Source organism: Muntiacus reevesi, chromosome 11 (assembly GCF_963930625.1).
Source record: "Muntiacus reevesi chromosome 11, mMunRee1.1, whole genome shotgun sequence".
NCBI lineage: Eukaryota > Metazoa > Chordata > Mammalia > Artiodactyla > Cervidae > Muntiacus > Muntiacus reevesi.
In genome coordinates, this window is record NC_089259.1 from 4966800 (window position 1) to 4985867 (window position 19068).

Consider the following 19068-nt stretch of genomic DNA (forward strand, 5'->3'; position numbering starts at 1 on the left):
TCTAAAGGGCTGGCAACTAGAGGAGCTCTAAGTTCATGGCTCCTTTCCTCAAAGGACATTTCTAAACGTTGAGATGATGATTTGGAAGGCTGTGAAGACAGGGTGGGCTGAACAGCCAAACTGAGACCTGTAGCCTTAGTGGCATTTGGGAGGCAAAGTCTCAATAGATGGCGTGTAATAAACACACAATACCTCTTGTCCTTGAGACATCACAAAAGAGAAGTAGACTAAACCTAACTGAAACTGCAACCCAGTCCTGATCTAGATCAATGACTGATTGAATTAAGGTGACAGCCCTTCTCTAACAGAGTAAAAGGACAACCTTCAATTTTAGGGCTAGTCTTTATAGTTTTTTTATATACATATCCAGAATAAAATACTTTATTTTGATATATAGTATTCATGATATCTATAATTTATTTGTCATAATTACACATTATATTTGATAAGCAACTAAATTATTGCTTATATAATAAAATAATTTAAATATTACATTCCATAGCATTATGTATGATCAATGCTGCTGCTGCTTAGTCACTAAGTCATGTCCAACTCTTTGCCATCCCTGTAAGATTCCTCAGTCAATAGGATTTTCCAGAAAATATTACTGGAGTGGGTTGCCATTTCCTCCTCCAGTGGATCTTCCCAACCCAGGGGTTAAACTTGTGTCTCCTTTGTCTCCTGCCTTAGCAGGCAGATTCTTTAACACTGAGCCACCTTGAAAGCTCATATATAATCAATAATTTGCATTATATAAATATATCTAATTCAAAGAATCATAAATATGCGATTTTCTTCCTTTTTTATTGAGCAACTCATCTAAGTTTTTTCCTCTGATTCTTCCTTATCTTCTCAACCACTAAATATTGGAATGTCCCTAACTCTCAGTCCTATAAACTACCCACGTACTTCTCTGCACTCATTCTTCTTGTGACCTCATCCATTCTCTTGTCATTAAATACCATGTGACCTGATAACACTTCACAGAGGGATTCATCTCTCATATGTCTAGACTGAGATATGCAGCTGTATACTAAAATTTATCACTTAGATATCTATAGGTAAAGCAGCTTAAAAAATCCCTAAGCAGACTTTTGATTTCTATTCATAACTAATTTTCCCCATATTCTTTATTTTAGAAAATGCAATCCCGTCTTTCCAAGTGGCAAAACCCTTTCTCTGTACCAGATTTCCAATCCAACAGCAAACACTATTTGGTTCATCTTCAACATATGTTAAAAATATAGTCACATCATTTCTCTCATCCTCAGGCTTCCCTGGTGGCTTAGTGGTAAAGGATTTACCTGCCAATTTAGGAGACGTAGGCTTGATCCCTAGATTGGGAAGATCCCCTGGAGGAGTAAATGGTAACCCACTCTTGATTTTGCCTGGGAAATCCCATGAACAGAGGAGCCTGGTGGACTACAATCCATAGGGTTACAAAGAGTCAGAGATGACTGAGCATACATGCACACTCTTCAAACCATAATTATCTCTCACCTGGAGCTTCACTTTAGCTGCAACTGTTTTGCCAGATTACACACTTGTCCTCCAGCAACCTATTCTCATCATGGGACCCAACAGAGACTGTCCACAACACTCTTTAAACCCTTGACCCTGTGATAAATTTCCATCCCACTCAAAGAAGAGCTAAAATCCTCGCAGTGATCTAGTAGGTCCTGTCCAATCTGTTTCTCTCCACCTCTCTGTGTTCACTCCTTGGCATTCATATTCCCATGCATTTGCTGCAGCTGAGCCTGTTGGTTATGCCTGAAATGTCTTACCCCTGCCCACCTGGTTTTGACTTGCTGCTGCTGGTGCTTGGAATACTCTTCCTACAAACACCGATGTGGACGACTCTCTCACTTCTTTCATCAAATACCACATAAATGGAAGTTTTCCTTATAATCATGTTTGAAAATGACACTCTCCCCAGTATATATTCTACCACTCTTTTATGCTCTAGATTTTTTCCACAAACCAATACAATACCACACACACTCACACACACACACATTTCACTTATGTATTGGATTACTGTTTTTCTACTACTACTAGAATAGGACTGAGATGAGGATAGGCAATTTTTTGCTCTTCCTTGTTTATTGTTATAGTGCAATCACTCACGACACGGATAGCTATTCTATAAATAACAGTTGAATAAACAATAATGAGTAAGGTTAATGTTTCTTTCACAAAGTCTGATATTATGACCTGATGTTCTCTTTCTTGGAATGATATATTTATCCAATGACAATTCAAAAAGTATTGGAGTTATGATAAAATAAAGATATTGTTTATCTTATACTTTTAAATCTTTTGCATAATACACCATTGAGAAAAGAACACTCAGTGCTCCTACACACACATATAAAATATACACAGATTAACTCAGGTAGGTAGTAACAGGAAGCCAGATATGTTTGTAGTCAAAATTACTGATCCTTTTATTGAATCTTGCAAACAGAGTTAGACTAGGAAGAAAATGGAAAGAACATCTGATACCCATTATTAGATACTCATTTAATGATTCTGGGAAATAGCAATTCTCAGTCACATTTTCTGTTAGTATCCTAAAAGGGGGCCTGTCTGACAATTCAGTCATAGGGAGACATGTTTTGATCAAGTCTGTTGCTTTTCCTTTCAAAATGAACTACATAATGCACCTGTGTAGCTTCACTTCTTAATCGGATCAGCAGGATTGCATTGAAACTGAGTTTAATGCTGCTATATATTGAGGATTGCTTGAAAAACTGCCCTAATCCTTTTTTGTTGTTGTTAAAGGAACACAGAAGATAATACTAATGTTTTACCTTTAAATTGGGCAAAATATTAAGCAATATCATTTTCTGCCCTTTTATTGGCTTTGGTATACATTTTCACAGGTAAAATCATCTTTCCAAATATACATGTACATGTACGTATTTGTATATGTAAATATATGCATATATATGTGTATATTATATATATATATAACTTTGTGTATATATGTGTATACACAGTGAACTCCAATCTTCAGAATTTCACAGAAATTAATTTTTCTAAATCATATACTTAAACTTTGCTGATGATAATAGCTTGCTATTTCTTTGAAAACAACATACTGATGGAAGGCTAGTCTCTAGCTGAAATGATAAAAGCTGTAAAGTATTCCTTTCTCTTTGTCTATTTTTTTGTTTTTGTGCACTCTTCATCTAGGTGTTATGCTTTTTATTTTCCTCCTATTGTTATAATTGGTTGATTCAAAATCAAGTATTTGAATTAAATCATTAGTAAACAAATTTGTGATTTTTGTATCAATATCTTGTTCTTTGACTGCACGATATTTTTTTGTTGTTGTTGCTGTTGTTATTTCACGTTAACTATGGAAGCCATAGCAGAAAAATGCAGAAATACTTGGGATGATGGTAGAATTTTAAATAATTGTTCTAATGCTCCTGATATAACTCATTTAACAACTTATAAAAAACTCAGGGGAGAAAGTTTCAAGAAAAAAAATATTATATTCAAGACCACACTTATTTTCGTGTAGAGACAAATGGTAACTCACTCCAGTACTCTTGCCTGGAAAATCCCATGGAGGGAGGAAACTGGTAGGGTACAGTTCATGGGGTTGCAAAGAGTCAGACATGACTGAGCGATTTCACTTTCACTTTCAGAGACATTAAGTATGCTGCTGCTATTGCTAAGTCACTTCTGTCGTGTCCGACACTGTGCGACCCCATCCCTGGGATTCTCCAGGCAAGAACACTGGAGTGGGTTGCCATTTCCTTCTCCAAAGCATAAAAGTGAAAAGTGAAAGTGAAGTCGCTCAGTCATGTCTGACTCTTCGCGACTACATGGACTGCAGCCTACCAGGCTCCTCCGTCCATGGGATTGTCCAGGCAAGAGTACTGGAGTGGGGTGCCATGGCCTTCTCCGGACATTCAGTATACCTTCCTCTAAATTAGGAAGTAATTGTAGTTTACAACTTTTCACTTGCCTTGAGCAGATCTTTACATCAGGAAAACCATTATGGATTTTTGAAGGCTTAAGGAAATTTGAATGGAAAAGGAAGAGAAAACACCTAAAAGAGGATCAAGATTGTTATTTTGTATTCGAGGAATGTATCATGATTTCAAATGGGAGAGAAGATTCTTACCACATATTCTAACTTTCTGAGGCTTTAAGTTCCACAGTGTTCATTACTCTCTCATCAGTTTTTCAGCCTCCTTTGAGATGAATGCAGTTGACTCCATCCTTCTGCAGGTAACCAACTTAATTAACATGGTCTGCTTTCAGTCTTATAAATGTCAATCTATAGCACAAAGTAATTGATGTTCTTGAGTAAAACTGTAGTACGTTTCTAGTTTGTATATCTTAAATGCTACAGATACCGTGCTTCTGTATTATTGAACTCACTGAATTTACACGTTTTTCTCAACATATTAATTTTTGAAGGGAAGGGGCAAATATTTTACAATCAAATATTTAGGTTTTTTTTAAACTGTTTTCTTGTTTTAATATCTTCTTTTTTTATTAATTTATTATTACTTGGAATATAATTGCTTTACAATATTGTGTTGGTTTCTGCCATACATCAACATGAATCAGCCATAGGTATAAGAAAACACTTTCAAAAGAACTGTATCAGAGGCTTCAAATACTATACCATATTTTCAATTAAAATGGCAAGATGTCTTGAAATTCAAAATGCTACTAAAGAAACTGTAAAGATATATTCCTGTGTTTTGTTTTATTTTTTCAAGTGAACTATCCTTCAGGACTTTCATTTCAAAGGAGAAATCATGCCCTCCATTTTAAGATTGGAAAGGAAATTCTCACCATAATGGCAGATAAAATGCTCAGAGAAACTTAAATATTCAACTATGCTTTATTAAAGTTGTTGTTTTTGTTTAGTTATAGAGTTTCATAGGATTTACCAGACTGCTCCTACCCCTAATTTTCCCATAAATAATATTACTTTTAACGTGTAATTTTGAGGAATGGACATTTTTCAGGGACACACATATGGTATTTTAGAAAAAGTGCTTGACTATGCATTTCTGCTCTTCTTCCTTTTTATCAGTCAGTTCAGTTCAGTCGCTCAGTCATGTCTAACTGTGCAACCCCATGGACTACAGCATGCCAGGCTTCCCTGTCCATCACCAACTCCCAAGCCTCCTCAAACTCATCCATCGAGTCTGTGATGCCATCCAGCAATCTCATCCTTTGTCATCCCCTTCTCCTCCTATCCTCAATCTTTCCCAGCATCAGTATCTTTTCAAATGAATCAGTTCTTCACATCAGGTGACCAAAGTATTGGAGTTTCAGCTTCAGCATCAGTCCTTCCAGTGAATATGCAGGATTGATTTCCTTTAGGACTGACTGGTTTGATCTTCTTGCAGTCCAAGGGACTCTCCAGAGTCTTCTCCAACACCATAGTTCAAAAGCATCACTTCTTCAGTGCTCAGCTTTCTTTATGGTTCAGCTCTCCCACCCATACATGACTACTGGAAAAACCATAGCTTTGACTAGATGGGCATTAGTCGGCAAAGACAAATAATGTCTTTGTTTTTTAATATGCTGACTATGTTGGATATAGTTTTTCTCCCAAGGAACAGTGTCTTTTAATTTCATGGCTGCAGTTGCCGTCTGCAGTGATTTGCAGTCCAAGAAAGTTAAGTCTTTGAATATTTCCATTGTTTCCCCATCTATTTACCATGAAGTGATGGGATCAGATGTCTTGATCATAATTTTTTGAACGTTGAGTTTTAGGCCAACTTTTTTAATCTCGTCATTCAGTTTCATCAAGAGGCTCTTTATTTCTTCTTCACTTTCTGCCATAAGGGTGGTGTCATCTGTGTATCTGAGGTTATTGATATTTCTCCCAGCAATCTTGATTCCAACTTGTGCTTTATCCATCCTGACATTTCACATGATGTACTCTGCATAAGTTAAATAAATAGGATGACAATATACAGCCTTGAAGTGCTCTTTTCCCAATTTGGAACCAGTCCTTTGTTCCATGTGTGGTTTTAATTGTTGCTTCTTGACCTGTATACAGATTTCTCAGGAGGCAGGTCAGGTTGTCTGGTATTCTCATCTCTTTAAGAATTTTCCACAGTTTGTTGTGATCCACACAGTCAAGGGCTTTGGCATAGTCAATAAAGCAGAAGCAGATGTTTTTCTGAAATTCTCATGCTTTTTCAATGATCAGATGTTGGCAATTTGCTCTCTGGTTCCTCTTCCTTTTCTAAATCCAGCTTGAACTTCTGGAAGTTCTTCATTCACATAGGGTTGAAGCCTGGCTTGGAGAATTTTGAGCATTACTTTGCTAGTGTGTGAGATACAGTCCATGGGATCACAAAGAGTTGGGTACAGCTGATTGACTTCACTTTCTATTTGTTGTTGCCACCTTGTCTTAAATCTTCTGCTTCTGTGAGGTCCATACCATTTCTGTCCTTTATTGAGCCCATCTTTCCAGGAAGTAGTCCCTTGGTATCTAATTTTCTTGAAGAGATCTCTAGTCTTTCCCTTCTATTGTTTTCCTCTATTTCTTTGCATTGATCACTTTGGATGGCTTTCTTACCTTCCTGGATATTCTTTGGAACTCTACATTCAGACGGGTATAGCTTTCCTTTTCCCCTTTGCCTTTAGCTTGCCTTCTTTTCTCAGCTATTTGTAAGGCTTCCTCAGACAACTACTTTGCTTTTTTTGTGTTTCTTTTTATTGACCCAATAAGATGGTAGGAGGAGTGAAATTGAATTTAGAATCAAACCCCATACTTGCCAGAGGCAGTCGGAGGCCTCAAAGAAAATCTGTACACACAAGGACCCAGAGGTCCCACAGAGACTGAGCCAGACCTGCCTTCCTTTTTATATTTGTACACCAACACATTTCAATACACCAATACACCGATACACACGTCTGCAGACACATATATGCGTTTATACATGCAATAACACTGTTACCCTTAAAAACACTTTTACATATGGATGGCTGAATTCTGTCTGTCTTCTCAATTCATATGTTGAAGTCCTAAGTCAAGCACCTCAAGAATGTTTTGAGAGATAGGTTTTTACAGGAGTAATTATGTTAAAATGAGATAATTGAGATGGACCCTATTTCCGTATGACTGGTATCTTCATAAGAAGAGGAAGTGTGGACACAGACACATACAGAGGGAAGACAGCCTGGACACACAGGAAGAAGATGTACGTCTACAAGCCAAGGAGGGAGAGCTGGAATAGATATTTCCCTCGTAATTCTCAGAATGAGCCAGTCCTGCCTGCACCTTGATCTGGACCTCTGACCTCCAGAACTTTGAAAAATAGATGTCTGTTGTTTAAGCTACCCATTCTGTGATACTTTCTTACCTCAGGCTTAGCAATCTACCAAATGCAACTCACATGTAGCTCACATAATGTAGGTAATTTGTAAATCAAAGAAAGTTGCTTTTTTAACTGACCTTTTTCTTCAATATAGTCTGAACATTTCCCCATATCCATTGTATCTCTCTTAACGACTGCATAGTGTTTTATTTGTTGAATAAAGTTTTTCACATATTTTATTTTTATAAAGGATGCTACAATAATAAACTTGGCAATACATCTTTGATCTCACCTGTAGTTATTTTCTGATAAATTGTTAGAGTGACAAGTTGCTGAGTTTTATTAACTTTATATGTTAAAATGCTGATAGAAGTTGTTTAATAGCTGTCAGGAGTGTTGTGCCAATTAATATATCTACCTATTCTTGCATGAAGAGTGTTTAATTTTCTATTTTCTTGAGCTCTGAATAGTTTTATTTTTTAAGTTCATGTAAAGTTAAGCATTTAAAAACATAATCTCATTGTGCTTTAATTTAAAGTTATTTGGTTATTAAGGAAACTGGCCATGCTTTTCCCTTGATGTTTTTGCCATATGTTCTTTTTCTTTTTTATTGCAAATTCTCTATTGTTGTCAGTTTTTTCCCCTTGTCCTAAAAAAGAAATGATACTGATACGCAAAATCTCTCTTACCTCTCAGTTATTCAATCATTGACCATGAAATCTTGAATTGTGTGCATTTTTGGAGATTATAATGACCACACAATGTGTGACTTTACTGTAGTAGCAGGTGTGATCTTGTCTCAAATCAGAAACACTTATTCACAAAATTATCCCTAGATAATTCTCTTATCATCAGATTTTGAATTTCTATTCCTTCCTTTTACTATGATGACCTATATCTTACAGTAAATAAATGGATTTACCAAGAAAGTAGCAGGAGGAACTGTTTTCAGTGTCTGCCTTTTCCAGCTCTTTGTGTTAGGACTTCTTGATATGCAAGTCTCGGTAAAATGTGTAAGGTGTCTGTGTAGAAGTGGACTTCGATTTATTCACAATAGCTACTGAGCTTGCTCCCCAGACTCTCAAGCTACTCTGGAGCCCCTTTTTCATTCCCAAAACTTAACTTCTCCTGCTTCTCCACAAAAATATTTGACTCTCTGCATTCTCCCAGTGAATTTTCTTTTTTGCTTAAAATAGTCATATTTGATGTCTATTGCTAACAACTAAGAATACTGACTGAAACAGTTGGCTGCTGAAGTGGAAATTTTTTAGGTTGGAAAGCTGTTAAATATGGTCAATCTTAGGTGACTGGTTGTGGCTTAAGACTTTAGTCAGCATATGAGTACTTGAGGAAGGGTCATGTGATTTCCAGGAAGTTGCCAGTGAGGCTAAAGGGGAAATGTGTGGGTATCAAGGACAAGCATCATCTGCTTCACAGTTTTGTCTAAGATGACCCTCAATTCATCAGCCAAGCAGAACTCTTTGAGCAAATTGAGCACGAGGGGCAGAAAAATCTGGGCAGAATCAGAAACAGATGGTGCTGTGACATGATTCCCTCAACTGAGGTTATGCACCTGAGTTCAACAGACCACTGGGCAAATATCCAAATGCCAGGCAGATTAGGCTGTCCATGATAATTAAGGCTAATTAAGTTGTTCTTTCATGTAAGTCCAATGTTGGATCATCCAATATATATTAGATAAACCTTATTTAATCTGAAAATATTTATATTATGAATACTTACCAGTCAAAAGTGGGTGAAGATTGCAATGTTCATCATTAAGTATTTTTTTATTTATGCTTTTGAATTGAAAAAGAAACTTCTTGACCTCTAAAATATTATTAGAGATTTTGAATTCCAACATAGGTATTGACAGTAGTAAAAAATGCTTTCATTACAATTTTTAGTATGCAGCAGTATTTTTAAAAGATTTACACAAATTTAGGACTTAGGAAATAAATTATAGAGAACTGAAAATTCTTAACTTGAATGTCATCTCATTTATCCATAAAAAGTAAACACTATACTTCTAAAAAAAATTACTCTTCTCTTGTATTTATTTCTGCCTCTTCTCCATTAGGTTGTTTGAAATCACTGTTGAAAGTGTGTGCTCAGAATTATGAGATTTAAGTTTGAACTTTTCCACTCATAGATGTTTGTGCTTTGTATCTTTTATTCATAGAATGAATTTCTTGAAATTATTGCTTTGTATTTGAGTTAAATGCTGTTAGTATTTGCAACTGGAAACTAATACTTATATACGGTCCTTCATCTTTGTGGGAAATAAAAAAAATCCTTAATTAAAATGACTTTATAATCAGATATATTAGAGATGAATTTATTTTAGGAGGAACATGAGTTTCTAGCTCATATATTTACTTCATATAAAAAGCTGACTATAAGAACATATCTGGATATGCAGCAATCTCACTGTAGGAAAGGGGAGATATTCATTTCAAGTATTTGTTTTTTGTTTTTTTGGTTGAGAAAATAAAAACTGTTTGCATAGCTTATTTAGATCAACTATATTATCCATTGAATATGAATTGATGTTTGTTGGCACATTCAGGGATTGTGCAAGTAATGTTTATATGTTTACTTTTTTTGTTTTTTTTTAGATGAGACAATCTGCATGAGACAGGTGCTCAGGGCTGGCGCACTGGGAAGACCCAGAGGGACTGGGTGGAGAGGGAGGGGGGATCGGGATGGGGAACACATGTAAATCCATGGCTGATTCATGCCAATGTATGGCAAAAACCGCTACAATATTGTAAAGTAATTAACCTCCAACTAATAAAAATAAATGGGAAAAAATATATATGTATATGTTTACTTTTAAACTCTCCACTTAGCTACCATTTTGCTTCTTATCTCTTCCTTCTTCTGAACTGTTTGACCCAGGAATCTATGATAAGGATTCAAATGGAAAACTTTATACAACTCACTTGTATATATTCACATGTATATAGAACACTTAGACATTCACAAGCTATGCAAGCTATAGTTGAACTCACAAACACAAATATTGTTTTAATACAGCAAGTGCATATTTATGGATTTTTGATAAACTGATTTGCTTTCTAAAAGACTAAATTTTATCAATTTTAATACATTTGTTTCATCCTGTTGGTAAAAGGTTCCAGATATATGTGAACTTTCTCTTTGGTCTGTATTCATCAACTGTCACTCAGCGACTACTTATGCAATATTACACTGAGACAGAATGTCTTCTGGAGTAATGACTAGCTATTGTACTCGGTGTTGGTTCAGCATCATTGATCAGGCAATGACTGGTACCTGTAGGGCATAGTATCTGCTGTGGGATATTTTTTAGGTGGTGCTCAGGAAACACAATAAAACTTCTTTTTTTTTTTTCACAATAAAACTTGTAAACTTGTTAATGAGTCTAATGTTCATTAGAAAATCCTTTGACAAACAGTTTCTTGTAGTAAAACTTTTGACAGTAACCACTTTCTGTTAACTATTTCCCAAAGATGACAAACAACATATTTTATCAACATTATGCTTATATACTTATACCATTTTCTTAAGATTATTGGGTGAATGGACTATTTGTTAAGGACTATATTTTAAGAAGGAAAGTAGCCAATTCAATTATTTTAAAGGCAAGATACTTACTTTAGAAGCTAATGATCGATAATAAAATAATAGTACTAAATGGGTATTGTTAATCTGGTTTTGTTGTTTATCGCCACACTAATCTTCCTGAAGAGGATAAAGTAATAACAATTGATTAAGAACCTTTTTATTTGAATCTTCTGTAGTAACTAGATATACACACACATGCACAGGTACACACACACACACAATATTGCTCCTAACATTTACATAGATCTTATAGAATGATAGTTTAAATCTTCATTAAAAACATCACTTTGTTCATGGGGGCATTTCCATTTGAAATAGAACAAAGCATAGAGATGTTCTGAAATACCCTGTCCATTCTCTCCAAACTGGAGAATTAATAAGAAAGTTTTTAAACAATTATGTGTTAGCACATCTTAAATTTTACTTAAGTATTATTGAGACATCACATAACCTTGTTTTCAAGATCTGTTAATAACATATCCAATATTTTTCAAGATCCTGGAACAAGTTGCTTATTATAACATGATTATTTAAGTATGTTCAACTGTTTATTTGCAAATGTTTATATCATCTAGTCTATGCATCACAAAATGTTAAATGCACACATAATTGTTTTTAACAAAACAAATGATTAATTGGGTAAATTGCTATTCAATGTGATTCTCTTTATACCTACACATAACAAGGCTGCATAGAAATCTCCTTTTTTGTTACCTTCTGGAGAAGTTTCCTTTTTCCTTGTGAATTCAGATAAAACTTTGGAAATAAATAAGAACTTTTTCTCAAAAGGCAGATTTTGCAAGCACAAGTAAAAATGTATGTTTTGTAAACTAAAGGCCTGATTTTGCCTCTTTATATGGAGGAACATTTGCATGTAAGATGTATATTCTTCTTTGTCTTAATTTGTAGCTAGCTGTTACACAGGAAAAAGGATATATACAAATTTGAGTAATTCCTCTCTGATTGTGACCAAGTATGCAAAAGCCTGGGTTTTCTAGATGGCACTAATGGTGCCAATGCAGGAGATATAAGAGATGTGTTTTTGATCTCTGGGTCGGGAAGATCCCCTGGAGGAGGGCATTCTCCAGTGTTCATGGCTGGAGAATCCCATGGACAGAAGAGTCTGATGGGCACAAGGTCCACAGGGTCATAAAGAGCTGGACCTGACTGAAGGTCCTTGGCATGCACGCACACGTGAAAGCATTCTCAAGATTAGCTGGCCATGAAGATGATTCTTTCAAGAGTTACATGAAATTTCTTGAAGACTCACTTGGAGTCTGAATTATTTGTAAGATTGCAGTTCTTGCTCTACGAAAACCTAGTCTTTCTTCCATCCCATGTTATGAATGACACTTTCACTGAATCATATTTTCACAATAAATTTTGTGGGAAAATAAGTTTATGAAAATAGAAATTAATAGTACTCTTAGAAGCCAAGTGACTAGGCCAAAAATTTGCCAGCTGTTTAGTAACACTGTGCAAATCCCAGGCTTCTCCTGAGCAGAAGCTTTCACGTTTGGATCATTACCAGAAATTTTTAGTCCAGTAATATGGACAAATAGACTAAATGCAAACCATTAAATTCATTCAATTTGAGATCTGAGCCAAATTCAACCCAAACCTCTAAAGGTGAAAGTCAACTATATTAAACAAATGTATCATGAAACCTCATACAAGATGGTTCTAAGCCATTACAAATCTGTTAAAAATTGAAATATAAATAATTCACCAAACAAGAAAGTCCATTGCATGTTCAATTTCATATTTCTCTCATCTGTACCCTCCAATACATTCAATTCATTTTAATCATATAAATTTAGCAAAACTTTGTAGATTGCAAATGTTTTAGAATATAAAAGCATGCTTAAGTTTTGCCTAGACAAGTGCACTTTGACCACTTAAATAATTCTTTATTGGTATTGGTAAGTATTGGTATTGGTAAGTCCTCTATTTAAAAGACAAATACCATGGGAGCAAAATTTTCACTTTTTAAGAGCTTCTTTCTGACCAAAGATTTTAAAAATGATTTCTGCCTCATTGGTCTATTTTATTTTCACATAAAATGCTTGTTACCTCTATTCGCATTGAGATGAATGAAGGAAAGCCTCAATCAAGATATGATTATTTTAAAATTTTCAAATATACTGACATCAAGATATTCTAGGATACATGGCAATATGGATCTCAAGAATAATTCTAGTTTTGGTTTAGCTTTAAAACAGATAAGGGTAATATTCTCTCTAGAATAAATCCAAACTTCCATCAAAAAATCACTTTACAAATCAAGATGTATGAATACATATTTTAAGTATTGGCTGAATCTCAATCTAGCTGACTTTAAATCTTTAACATACCTTTGCTAACAAATAAATGCTCAGTTTTCTTTTTTCTTCAAAATGCAAGCATGGAAAATTATTATATCTCATGAATGAAAGATAACTGACAGGTAGGGTGCCCTTGTTAGATTTAAACTACAATGAATCAGATGTCATCTGTCATATTTATCAAAACATTATGTCACTTTGATGATGTTTGATTTATTTTTCTCTGTAAGGTGAACAGCTAGACATGAATAAACTTTGAATTAATATGTAAAAGAATAAAAAGAGAGCACACCACATAATTTGCTAATGGTATTCATTTTCATTAAGTTTAAACTTGGGTTCTTATTTTCCTTCAACATTGCAATAAAAACTAATTGGTTTAGTTTCAAGATTTAAATTGTCCTGTATGAAAAAATGTTTAATAGAAAATTATGGCAAAATAAATAGTAACTCAATTGCTGTATTGCTCAAGGCTCATAAGTACCAAACTAAATCGGGATTTACTTATAAACATGAACATAATACTTAATATGCATTCTTAACTATTTTGAAGGTACATTAGGATGCATTTTTAGAGTTAAAGTTTGGTAATATTATATATTGAGTAGAAACAAAGAATAACAGATTTGAAATTCAGCACCTGAAACCTTTCAAATTCACAGACAATTGCGAGTCAATCCAATCTTCAATTTTCCAGAATTAATTGAAGTTTAGATATGGTTTTTAGGATGACAACTTTAATTTTCTTTTATTCTTTAGTTTTCACAAGCTGACAATTGCAAATTAAAATTATTATACTAAAATATTGCACATTTAAAGTTTGAAACTTTTTCTGATTGCTAATGTGAGTATAAAAATAAATGGAAAAAACCCAAGGGCACATGAAAACTCTAACTAGGGTTTTGCCCTGCATTTTAACTTTATTTCTAAGCTGGTATCTTGGATTACACTCATTTTGCATTTACTTTAATTGCTAAATCAAAAATTAGTGTACATATATGTGTATATATATATATATAAAAACTCATGTTGTTCCATATTAGAGCAAAAATTTCAAACTATGTCAGTTTTAAGAGACTATTCACTTAATTTGGATAGGAATGTACCGAACACTAGCAGAATAAACACAATAATAATTAGAATAGAAAATGCATTTAATAACTCATACTTTAGATATATCAGCAGAATCAATCATAAGAATTATAATCCTTTTTGAAAGATTTTATGAAACCTCATTTTGCAGTATTTCCACACAAAAAATAGACACCTGAAACAGAGAAGATATTGGAATTCATCTATTGAATACTTTCCAATAGAAACGTGAGTCACAAAGGTGAGTCAAATATATTATTTAAAATTTTCTATACCTACATTAGAAAAGTAAAGAGAACAAGTGCAATTAATTTTAATAATAGACTTCATTGGACCCAATATACCTAAAATATTTTCATTTTAACATGCAATTAATATCAAATACTGAAAGATTTTGTATTCTTTTATTTCTAAGTCTTTGAAAATCATTACATATTATATTTATGGCACATCTCAATTTGGTGTAAATATTTCAGGCTTTCATTGCCCAGTGTTTCTAGCACCCACTTTATAGGATGGCCTAGATACATGACACCCTGCTACCCTGATCTTCCCTGATGGCTCAGGTGGTAAAGAGTCTGCCTGCAGTGCAGGACACCCAAGTTAGCTCCCTAGACCAGGAAGATCCCTGGAGAAGGGTATGGTTACCCACTCCACTATTCTTGCCCAGAGAATTCCATGGACAGAGGAGTCTGGTGGGTTACAGTCCATGGGGTCGTGAAAAGTCATACATGACTGAGTGATTAACGCTGCTACCACCCTGATCTTCAGATACTTATTTTGAGTGAGTTGATGTGGAAGGCTATAAATGTTATGAATTAGATAGGTACTGACATCCAGAGAGGCAGCAGAGCTAGTAGGTGCAAGCATTAACATTAACACCCACAGCAACTTAGTCCCAAGTCTGCTGTTAACAAGTTGTGTGACCTTGGCATGCTATCTTTCCTCCTATTTGCTCAGTTTCCTTACCAGTAAAGTGGGAATAGGGGGCTTCCCTGGTGGTTCAGTTGGCAAAGAATCTGCTTATAATGCAGGAGACCCACATTCAATTCCTGGGTTTGTGAGATCCCCTGGAGAAGGGAACGGATACCCACTCTAGTATTCTCGCCTGGAGAATTCCATGGACAGAGGAGCCTGGAGGGCTTCAGTCCATGGGGTTGCAAAGAATCAAACATGACTGAGTGACTGGCGCTCACTTTTCAAGTGGGAATAATGCAAATAATCTCATATACTAGTTATTCAGTGTACATAATTAGGACCATTCCTGATATATTACGAGAATTATTCTAATTATTCCTGTTTTACTCAATTTAGTATCTTTATGTAAATCATAAACCTTTATTATTTACTTTCTATAGTTAAAAATCTGTTTGGAATAACTATTGATTGTAGAATGCATTTGAATATAATGAGTTTGTTGGATCAATAGGTTATTGTTAAAGTAAATGTGTGCATGTATTTTTGAACATAATTGTAAGGCTGAGTGACTGACCTCCTCAAAACTGTCTACAACAATCTAAAGTCACCTGGTTAAATTTTGTATATTCCTCTATTTCTTTTAGTACCAGATTAACCAATTATTTTCTTCCATAATATTTAAACCAACTTTCTGGATACTTTCATGTAACTTTTTAGTTATCACTGGACAAAGCTCTTCATCTTTTTATTTTATTTTTTCAATTTCTACTTATAATGCCATTTGATTCCCTTAGTCATTTTGAGCTTTTCCTCTGAACTCTTTCCAATCTGTCTGCATTTCTCTGCTACTGAGGCAACCAAAACTGAATGGCACTTTGATGCAGTTCATCAGAATTACATAAGGAAGGCTATCACCCATGTGTCCCAGAATGTCATGATTCTTTGCCTGCAGATCAAAGTAACAGTGAACTTTTATGAATTTTATTGAAGCATCAGCCAGATCTTTTCAGTGGATGACTAAGGTGCTCTTAGAAGAGAAGAGTCAAAATTAATAAGACTCAGATAGAAGGTGTGAAAGAAATGGAATCTATTCAACAGCTTCTTCAGAATTTTTTTTTTAGGAGAATTTGAGCTTAGAATTGGACTTTTGCAAAGATCATTTGAGGTAAAACAGATAATTTTGCCACTAGTACTTGGCTTCCCTTAAATATTTTCTCTTTAAAAATGATTTTTTCCTTAATACTTTTTGCTCTTTTGATTTGATGGAATAAATTCACTTCTTAAAAAGTATCCATGTAAATTTGTCAAAAGCATATTAGCAAATATGTTTATTAATTGACCTTAATATGTAACCCTACAAAGAAGCAGTTTGGAAAATATTTTCTCAAAGTGATATATTCTATTGTATCAATGGCAGTTTTTTAACTATCATTTTAAACAACTTCTTGCTTAGAGAACTGTATGATATTTGCAGTTTCATATCAACATCATATGGGTCTTAGAGTTAGAAATGACAACTACGGATTCAACTCAAAATAAGTTGAATAAAACATAAATTCAACTGAAATGACATTGACAGATATTTAGTACAGATATGGCATTTTCCCCCCTTCAAGAGATTATTGAATGATTCATTTGTTGGCAATAGCCAAGAGTCATATCTGAGAATCCAATTATTTGCAAAAAGGGGCTGCCTATGCAACCCCAAACGTCTTTTCATTTGACATTTACTTGATGTTTTCTTCCACTATCTGTGTGGGATTAACTAAAAAGGCAAAATGCCCACAACCAACTCTTGACTGCATGGTGCCATTGAAGCAAAAATCTATGTACTCTTTATTAATATGTTTTTATCAGATTGTACTTGAACTTTATTTCCTGTCTGCAACTTTCCCCTCAAATGTAAGCTCACTGAAGGAAGCAATGATATTGAATTCATCATTGTACTTTGAATACATTTATGGAGTCTTTCAAATAATATTTGCTTGATAGTTCAAGAGTAAAAAAAAAAAAATGGAACCCATGAAATTAAAAAATAGAAGCATTATACAAAAATAAGCATGGGTGCTTTTAAAACTGGGCTAACTACTTAAGAGATTAGTCATTGTTTTAGAACAAAGTATAATTGTTTTCTAGTGAAAACCTCTTTAGAAATAAATTGAGTTAATTTATATAGTTTACCAAATTATATCACCACTGTTTTATATGAATGTGACAATTTGCAAAGTTTGAAAATTGTACAAAGTCATTATTTATTTCTTCTTGGTAGATGGAAAACTACCACTAGTACTTTTTGCCCAATAGACTCTTGCTTCAGGCAGAAATGAAGTACAATTTTATCTGTCCCCAAGACTAACTATAACAATTATTTCTTTATTACCCACATAGTTAGACAAAGTATAAAAGAATATTTCAGTTCAGCTATATTTAGTTTTGCTCAAATTGTGTGGTAATGAAAGAATTTTGTGATTCTCTTTGAAATAGTAACTCAAATCAAACTTTAAAAATATAGCATTTATAAATTATTAACCAGGGCTATTAAAAGGTTTATGTAGTCACAGACCTCCCTGCAAATGCACTGCATGACTTTGCCTTTGTAGAGATATCCATAATGTTCCTTCATGAACATACTCACATCCTTTTTCGTGTGCAAGGAAATGAACTTCATTGCTATTGAAAGACTGAATAAGTACTTCATACAAAATGCAGTTTGTGAACAGTCTAGAACTGCTGTTTTCTTTTGAAAATTCAGCATCTCATGTTCTTTGCATGAAGTTAAAATTGGGTTTCTAGCTTCTGAATATGAGGAGGAAATAGAAAAACATGCATTATCAAACAGTAAGCACTGAAATACTATTAAAATATACTCTTAATTAAATGGTCTTTGTGGATTTCTCTAGTGGTTCAGTGCTCCCACTGAAGGGGGCACAGGTTCCATCCAGGCCCCTGGGTTGCAGCCAAATAAATAAATAAATGCTCATTTACACGTATATGAATTTCCCTGGTGGCTCAGATGGTAAAGAATCTGCCTGTAAAAAAAAAAAAAAAAAAAGAGAATCTGCCTGTAATGCAAGCGACTGTGAGTTCGATCCCTGGGTAGGGAAGATCCACTGGAGAAGGGAATGGTTACTCACTCCAGTATTTTCGACTGGAGAATTCCATAGACAGAGGAGCTTGGTGGGTTAAAATCCATGGGGTCTTAAACAAAGAGATGGACACAACTGGGTGGCTCACACACACACACACACACACACATATAAGTGTATTTATACAGAGCACTAATACACTTCCATTACAGTGCTGACAACAAATAGTGTTACAGGTTACTCAAACTCTAAGTAAATTATCTGCCACTACATTTAGGTTCTGACACTCTAAAACCCAAAATATAGCTAGCTACCAGTAGTTTTTGAACATATAAGTGCATTTACAGTGGCTACACCTAATATACCTTTCTTAGGCAGTTTATGCTTTTCAGTTTTTTTTACCTTAAATTAATATAAATATTTCCTATTCATTTTTAAAAATGATATGTTGGAATTTATGAGTTTTACATTTTCAGTTTTATTTAATTCTATGTTTCTTAACCATTTGATTATAATATTTACAATGATTTAGGATCTTCACATTATTGCCCTGAGAAATAAAATAGATTTTTCTTCTACATCTTCACCATGTGTCATTTGCAAGTTAATTGTGACTACGGATAAAGCACTCTTACTTAAGTTTCAATCCAATTTCACCTGATTGGTGACGGGACTATAACTTCCATGTATTATGCCATTTGTAAAAACTGGGCTTTGAAATCAGAA